Source organism: Sphaeramia orbicularis, unplaced genomic scaffold (genome assembly GCF_902148855.1).
Source record: "Sphaeramia orbicularis unplaced genomic scaffold, fSphaOr1.1, whole genome shotgun sequence".
NCBI classification, from domain to species: Eukaryota; Metazoa; Chordata; class Actinopteri; order Kurtiformes; family Apogonidae; genus Sphaeramia; species Sphaeramia orbicularis.
The window spans coordinates 72552-82458 of record NW_021941519.1 but is presented as its reverse complement, the minus strand read 5'-3'; positions in this window follow the sequence as shown (position 1 = coordinate 82458).

The window sequence follows — 9907 nt, the reverse complement described above, 5'->3', positions numbered from 1 at the left end:
CTGGAGGGTTTATGTCTGGATTGGATCTAATAACACATCTGAACATCTGCATTTCCACAAACCTCACTATAAAAGGCACTCAACAAACTGAAGACAAAAAAAAAAAAAAAACCTGACTGAAAAAAAAAGCAAACCGACTGAAGAAAAAACAAAACTAACTGACTGAAGAAAAAAAGCAAAAAACAAAACAAAAAACAGACTGACAAAAAATAAACAAACAAACAAAAAAAACATAACAAGCTGACTTCACCATACGATATAGAGAAAGCAGTGATGGCGATACTGTTGCGCTGTGTGCCTGACTTTAATGCCCGCTACAATATTACACACTTTTTTTTTTTTTTTAATACATGCCCTGTTTTTTTTTCTTACACACCTTTTTTTTCTTACACACCCTGTTTTTTTCTTACAAACCCTGTTTTTTTTTTGTTTTGTTTTTTTACACAACTTGGTTTTTTTTTTACACTTTTTTTTTTTTTGCACACTTTGTTTTTTACGCACCCTGTTTTTTGTTTTTTTTTACACACTTTTTTTTTTTTTTTTCTGAAACACAAAGTTCATTGCACTGCTGCTACAATTTGGCATATTTACAGCTGCAATTGTAGATGTTCATTAATATGCACTGTCCCTATTAAATAAATAAAGAAAAAAATAAAATAAATTGACGTTCATGAACTCCTTCCTGTTTGAACACACTGAACTGGCTGTGCTTCTCAAACTGAACTGGTTCTGAGTCCTACTCCTCTGGAACCACAACAACTATTATATATGGACAGTTGTTTCTTTTTTTTTTCTCCCATCACCGTACAATCTCTTCTCAGTGTGAACGTGGATCTTTCTGACCAACAGTCGTAGATGTCAGAGGTTCTGTTGGACCCTCTTCAGTCTGGGGTAAACAGAACCAAACCTGTCAGAGGTTCTATGGGACCCTCTTCAGTCTGGGGTAAACAGAACCAAACCTATTGTAGGGAAGTCCACTGAGGTTCCTCTGTTCTAAATGTGTGGCCCATGTGCTGGTATTAGCTTTGCACACAGTAGCTAACATATGTTTAGAACCCATGACTGTAGAGCAGTTCCTCCGCTAAGAACACATGTGGTCTCCTGCCAGTGCAGCTCTGTTCTAATGATGTTCCCACACATTCATATTTAGAGCTGGAGTCGGTGCCTTGGCTCCATTTTCCTTTGAACATCAGGCTGATCTCCAAATTACCCAGGACTGAAGCTGACTGAGCCCAGGACTGAAGCTGACTGCATCTGTGTGAACGTTTCAGCCAGACTGGACCAAGACTGGACCCCCTGTACAGATGAATGGTTCCTGTTTGTCTGTTCTTTGCGGTGCCTTCACACACATCCCTCCAGATGCATGCTGGTCCTGTGTGTGTGTGTGTGTGTTTGTCACTCATCCACCTCCATTGGCTTTCCTTTCTCTGTAGCTTTAGTTCTGCATGGCTGCTTGTTTGGAACTCTGTGTGTGTGTGTTTTAAAGTGAATATTACCTTTTATTCTAGTCCTTTTTATTTTTGGAAAGGACTGTTCCAGATTGTTGTGATAAACTGCATGTATTTCCTGTTGACCTTCTGACTTTCCTTCACAAATAAAACGGTGTTTGAACGACTGGGCTTTTAATCCTGCTGTAATACTGTTATACAAGCACACATGCACACACACGCACGCACACGCACACACACACACACACACACACACACACACACACACACACACACACACACACACACACACACACACTTTGGTAGTATTTCCCAAAGTCTTCTCAGTTTCTATTATTGTGAAAGGGGAACAGGACAACATTTGACTGTTGTGGTTCTTCTTCACTGTTTTTCAAGCACCCCCCCCCCCCCCCCCCCCCCCCCCGCACACACAGTTTCAGAGTACACATTTACTGATCCAATTTAAAAAAAAACAAAAAAACATACTGATCAAATAAAAAATACTGATCAAATAGAAAATACTGATCAAATAAAAATAAAAAAAAATACTGATCAAATAAAAAAATACTGATCAAATAAAAAAAAATACTGATCAAGTAAAAAAAAAATACTGATCAAATAAAAAATACTGATCAAATAAAAAAAATACTGATCAAATAAAAAAAATACTGATCAAATAAAAAAAAATACTGATCAAATAAAAAATACTGATCAAATAAAAAACACTTATCAAATAATAAATACTGATCAAATCCACTACAGGAGCAGAACGGGAAACTTTAGCCAGACTTTGAAGTTTCCGACATTTGCTTCCGCTCCACTCTACTCCACGTTAGCTCTGCGGCTAATGTTAGCAGCTCGGTGCTAACGGCTGCAAACACAGCCTCAGACCGCCGATGTCACTGTGACCTGTCCATCTGGTTGGTCACGAGGGAATGTACGAACAGGATACTGAGGTTATGTCTGCAGCTGCTAGCACCACGCTGCTAACGTTAGGTGCACAGCTTATGAACGAACCGGTGCCTTGAGGCTCCGTCTGTAGCTGCTAGCACCACACTGCTAATGTTAGCCACACAGCTTTTGAGCGAACCGGTGCCTTAGCTCATACAGTCCAATACAGTCCAACAGAGTCTCATAAAGTCTCATACAGTCTCATACAGTCTAATACTCTCAAACAGTCTCATACAGTCCAATACAGTCCAAAGGAGTCTCATACAGTCCAACAGTGTCTCATACAGTCCAATACAGTTTCATACAGTCCAATACAGTCTCATACAGTTCAAGACAGTCTCATACAGTCCAATACAGTCTCATGCAGTCCAGTACAGTCTCAAACAATCTCATACAGTCCAATACAGTCTCAAAATGTCTAATACAGTCTCATACAGTTCAATACAGTCTCAAACAGTCCAATTCAGTCTCATACAGCCTCATACAGTCTCATATAGTCTAATACAGTCTCATACAGTCTAATGCAGTCTCATACAGTCTAATACAGTTCAATAAGGTCTCATACAATCTCATACAGTCCAATACAGTCTCATACAATCTAATAAAGTCTCATATAGTTCAATACAGTCGCATAATGTCCAATACAGTCTCATACAGCCTCATACAGTCTCATATGGTCAAATACAGTCTCATACAGTCTCATACAGTCTCAAACAGTTCAATACAGTCTCACACAGTCGAATACAGTCTCATACAACCTCATACAGTCTCATATAGTCTAATACAGTCTCATACAACCTAATACAGTTCAATACAGTCTCATACAGTCCAATACAGTCTCTTACAGTCTCATAATGTCTAATACAGTGTCATACAGTTCAATACAGTCTCATACATTCTAATACAGTCTCAAACAGTTCAATACAGTCTCATACAGTCCAATACAGTCTCATACAGCCTCATACAGTCCAATACAGTCTCATACCGTCTAATAAAGTCTCATACAGTTCAATACAGTCTCATACAGTCCAGTATAGTCTCATACAGTCTAATACAGTCTCATACAATTCAATACAGTCTCATACAGTCCAGTACAGTCTCATACAGCCTCATACAATCTCATACAGTCCAATACAGTCTCATACAGTCTAATAAAGTCTCATACAGTTCAATACAGTCGCATACAGTCCAATACAGTCTCATACAGCCTCATACAGTCTCATATGGTAAAATAAAGTCTCATAAAGTCTAATACAGTCTCATACAATTCAATTCAGTCTCATACAGTCCAGTACAGTCTCATACAGCCTCATACAGTCCAATACAGTCTCATACAGTCTAAAAAAGTCTCATACAGTTCAATAGAGTTGCATACAGTCCAATACAGTCTCATACAGCCTCATACACTCTAATATGGTAAAATACAGTCTCATACAGTCTAATACAGTCTCATACAATTCAATACAGTCTCGTACAGTCCAGTGCAGTCTCATACAATCCAATACAGTCTCATACAGTCTAATACAATCTAATACAGTCTCATACAGTTCAATACAGTCTCATACATTCTAATACAGTGTCAAACAGCCTCATACAGTCTCATATAGTCTAATACAGTCTCATACAGTCCAGTACAGTCTCATACAGCCTCATACAGTCTCATAATGTCCAATACAGTCTCATACAGTCTAATAAAGTCTCATACAGTTCAATACAGTCTCATACAGTCCAGTGTAGTCTCATACAGTCTAATACAGTCTCATACAATTCAATACAGTCTCATACAGTCCAGTATAGTCTCATACAATTCAATACAGTCTCATACAGTCCAGTACAGTCTCATATAGCCTCATACAGTCTCATACAGTCCAATAAAGTCTCATACAGTCTAATAAAGTCTCATACAGTTCAATACAGTCTCATACAGCCTCATACAGTCTCATATGGTAAAATACAGTCTCATACAGTCTAATACAGTCTCATACAATTCAATTCAGTCTCATACAGTCCAGTACAGTCTCATACAGCCTCATACAGTCTCATACAGTCCAATACAGTCTCATACAGTCTAATAAAGTCTCATACAGTTCAATAGAGTTGCATACAGTCCAATACAGTCTCATACAGCCTCATACAGTCTCATACGGTCAAATACAGTCTCATACAGTCTAATACACTCTCATACAATTCAATACAGTCTCATACAGTCCAGTGCAGTCTCATACAGTCCAATACAGTCTCATACAGTCTCATACAGTCTAATACAATCTAATACAGTCTCATACAGTCCAATACAGTCTCATACAGCCTCATACAGTCTCATATAGTCTAAAACAGTCGCATACAGTCCAATACAGTCTCATACAGTCCAATACAGTCTCATACAGCCTCATACACTCTCATACAGTCTCATATAGTCTAATACAGTCGCATACAGTCTAATACAGTCCAATACAGTCTACTACAGTCTCATACAATTTAATACAGTCTCATACAGTCTCATACAGCCTCACACAGTCTCATACAGTCCAATACAGTCTCATACAGTCCATTACAGTCTCATACAGTCTGATAGTCTCATACAGTTCAATAGAGTCTCATACAGTCCAATACAGTCGCATACAGCCTTATACAGTCTCATATAGTCTAATACAGTCTCATACAGTCTAATACAGTCCAATACAGTCTACTACAGTCTCATACAATTCAATACAGTCTCATACAGTCCACTACAGTCTCATACAGCCTCACACAGTCTCATATAGTCTAATACCGTCTCATACAATCTAATACAGTCTCATACATTTCAATAGAGTCTCATACAGTCCAATATAGTCTCATGCAGTCCAATATGGTCTCAAAAAGTCTCATACAGTACAATACAGTCTCATACAGTCTAATAAAGTCTCATATAGTTCAATACAGTCTCATACAGCCTCATACAGTCTCATATGGTCAAATACTGTCTCATACAGTCTAAAACAGTCTCATGCAGTTCAGTACAGTCGCATTCAGTCCAATACAGTCTCATACAGCCTCATACAGTCTCATATAGTCTAATACAGTCTCATACAGTCTAATGCAGTCTCATACAGTCTAATACAGTCTCATACAATCTCATACAGTCCAATACAGTCTCATACAGTCTAATGCAGTCTCATATAGTCTAATACAGTCTCATACAGTCTAATACAGTTCAATACAGTCTTATACAATCTCAAAAAGTCCAATATGGTCTCAAATAGTCTAATACGGTCCAATACAGTCTCATACACTCTAATACAGTCTCATTCATTTCAATAAAGTCTCATACAGTCCAATACAGTCTCATGCAGTCCAATATGGTCTCAAACAGTCTCATAAGGTCCAATACAGTCTCATACAGTCTAATAAAGAATCATACAGTTCAGTACAGTCGCATACAGTCCAATACAGTCTCATACAGTCTAATACAGTCTCATTCATTTCAATAAAGTCTCATACAGTCCAATACAGTCTCATGCAGTCCAATATGGTCTCAAACAGTCTCATAAGGTCCAATACAGTCTCATACAGTCTAATAAAGAATCATACAGTTCAGTACAGTCTCATACAGTCTAATACAGTCTCATACAGTTCAATACAGTCTCATACAGTCTAATAAAGTCTCAAACAGCCTCATACAGTACAATACAGTCTCATACAGTCTAATAAAGTCTCATATAGTTCAATACAGTTTCATACAGCCTCATACAGTCTAAAACAGTCTCATGCAGTTCAATACAGTCTCATACAGTCCACTACAGTCTCATACAGCCTCACACAGTCTCATATAGTCTAATACAGTCTAATACAGTCTCAAACAGTTCAATACAGTCTCATACAGTCCAATTCAGTCTCATACAGCCTCATAAAGTCTCATATAGTCTAATACAGTCTCATACAGTCTAATACAGTTTAATACAGTCTCATACAGTCTCATACAGTCCAATATGGTCTCAAACAGTCTCTTACGGTCCAATACAGTCTCATACATTTCAATAGAGTCTCATACAGTCCAATACAGTCTCATGCAGTCCAATATGGTCTCAAAAAGTCTCATACAGTACAATACAGTCTCATACAGTCTAATAAAGTCTCATATAGTTCAATACAGTCTCATACAGCCTCATACAGTCTCATATGGTCAAATATAGTCTCATACAGTCTAAAACAGTCTCATGCAGTTCAATAAAGTTGCTAACAGTCCAATACAGTCTCATACAGTCTAATACAGTCTCATACAGTTCAATACAATCTCATGCAGTCTAATACAGTCTCAAACAGCCTCATACATTCTCATATACTCTAATACAGTCTCATACCATCTAATACAGTCTCAAACAGTTCAATACAGTCTCATACAGTCCAATGAAGTCTCATACAGTCTCATAGAGTCTAATACAGTCTAATACATTTCAATACAGTTTCATACAGTCTCATACATTCCAATACAGTCTCATATACTACAATACAGTCTCATGCAGTCTCATACACTTAAATACAGTCTCATACAGTCCAATACAGTTCAATACAGTCTCATACAATCCACGAAAGTATCAAACAATCTCATACAGTCCAATACAGTCTCATAAAGCATCATACAGTCTCATAAAGTCCAATACAGTCTCATAAAGTCCAATATGGTCTCAAACAGTCTCATACGGTCATATACACTCTCATACAGTCTCATACATTTCAATAGAGTCTCATACAGTCCAATACAGTCTCATGCAGTCCAATATGGTCTCAAAAAGTCTCATACGGTACAATACAGTCTCATACAGTCTAATAAAGTCTCATAAAGTTCAATACAGTCTCATACAGCCTCATACAGTCTCATATGATCAAATACCGTCTCATACAGTCTAAAACAGTATCATGCAGTTCAATAGAGTCTCATACAGTCCAATACAGTCGCATACAGTCTCATACAGTCTCATATAGTCCAATACAGTCTCATACAGTCTAATACAGTCTCATACAGTTCAGTACAGTCGCATACAGTCCAATACAGTCTCATAAAGCCTCACACAGTCTCATATAGTCTAATACAATCTAATACAGTGTCAAACAATTGAATACAGTCTCGTACAGTCCAATACAGTCGCATAAAGTCTCATACAGTCTCATATAGTCTAATACAGTCTCATACAGTCCAATACAGTCTCATGCAGTTCAGTACAGTCGCATACAGTCCAATACAGTCTCATACAGCCTCACACAGTCTCATATAGTCTAATAGAATCTAATACAGTGTCAAACAATTGAATACAGTCTCATACAGTCCATTACAGTCTCATACAGCCTCACACAGTCTCATATAGTCTAATACCGTCTCAAACAATCTAATACAGTCTCAAACAGTTCAATACAGTCTCATACAGTCCAATTCAGTCTCATACAGCCTCATAAAGTCTTACATAGTCTAATACAGTCTCATACAGTCCAATACAGTCTCATACAGTCCAATACAGTCTCATAAAGTCCAATATGGTCTCAAACAGTCTCTTACGGTCATATACAGTCTCATACAGTCTCATACATTTCAATAGAGTCTCATACAGTCCAATACAGTCTCATGCAGTCCAATATGGTCTCAAAAAGTCTCATACAGTACAATACAGTCTTGTACAGTCTAATAAAGTCTCATATAGTTCAATACAGTCTCATAAAGCCTCATACAGTCTCATATGGTCAAATACAGTCTCATACAGTCTAAAACAGTCTCATGCAGTTCAGTAAAGTCGCATACAGTCCAATACAGTCTCATACAGTCTAATACAGTCTCTTACCGTTCAATACAGTCTCATGCAGTCATAAAAGTCTCATACAGCCTCATACAGTCTCATATGGTCAAATACAGTCTCAGTCTAAAACAGTCTCATGCAGTTCAATACAGTCGCATACAGTCCAATACAGTCTCATACAGTCTCATACAGTCTAATACAGTCTCATACAGTTCAATACAGTCTCATGCAGTCAAATACAGTCTCAAAAAGCCTCATACTTTCTCAGGTACTCTAATACAGTCTCAAACAGTTCAATAGAGTCTCATACATTTCAATAGAGTCTCATACAGTCCAATACAGTCTCATGCAGTCCAATATGGTCTCAAAAAGTCTCATACGGTACAATACAGTCTCATACAGTCTAATAAAGTCTCATAAAGTTCAATACAGTCTCATACAGCCTCATACAGTCTCATATGATCAAATACCGTCTCATACAGTCTAAAACAGTATCATGCAGTTCAATAGAGTCTCATACAGTCCAATACAGTCGCATACAGTCTCATACAGTCTCATATAGTCTAATACAGTCTCATACAGTCTAATACAGTCTCATACAGTTCAGTACAGTCGCATACAGTCCAATACAGTCTCATAAAGCCTCACACAGTCTCATATAGTCTAATACAATCTAATACAGTGTCAAACAATTGAATACAGTCTCATACAGTCCAATACAGTCGCATATAGTCTAATACAGTCTCATACAGTCCAATACAGTCTCATGCAGTTCAGTACAGTCGCATACAGTCCAATACAGTCTCATACAGCCTCACACAGTCTCATATAGTCTAATAGAATCTAATACAGTGTCAAACAATTGAATACAGTCTCATACAGTCCATTACAGTCTCATACAGCCTCACACAGTCTCATATAGTCTAATACCGTCTCACACAATCTAATACAGTCTCAAACAGTTCAATACAGTCTCATACAGTCCAATTCAGTCTCATACAGCCTCATAAAGTCTTACATAGTCTAATACAGTCTCATACAGTTCAATACAGTCTCATACAGTCCAATACAGTCTCATACAGTCCAATACAGTCTCATAAAGTCCAATATGGTCTCAAACAGTCTCTTACGGTCATATACAGTCTCATACAGTCTCATACATTTCAATAGAGTCTCATACAGTCCAATACAGTCTCATGCAGTCCAATATGGTCTCAAAAAGTCTCATACAGTACAATACAGTCTTGTACAGTCTAATAAAGTCTCATATAGTTCAATACAGTCTCATAAAGCCTGATACAGTCTCATATGGTCAAATACAGTCTCATACAGTCTAAAACAGTCTCATGCAGTTCAGTAAAGTCGCATACAGTCCAATACAGTCTCATACAGTCTAATACAGTCTCATACCGTTCAATACAGTCTCATGCAGTCTAATAAAGTCTCATACAGCCTCATACAGTCTCATATGGTCAAATACAGTCTCAGTCTAAAACAGTCTCATGCAGTTCAATACAGTCGCATACAGTCCAATACAGTCTCATACAGTCTCATACAGTCTAATACAGTCTCATACAGTTCAATACAGTCTCATGCAGTCAAATACAGTCTCAAACAGCCTCATACTTTCTCATGTACTCTAATACAGTCTCAAACAGTTCAATACAGTCTCATACAGTTCAATAAAGTCTCATACAGTCTCATAGAGTCTAATACAGTCTAATACAGTTCAATACAGTT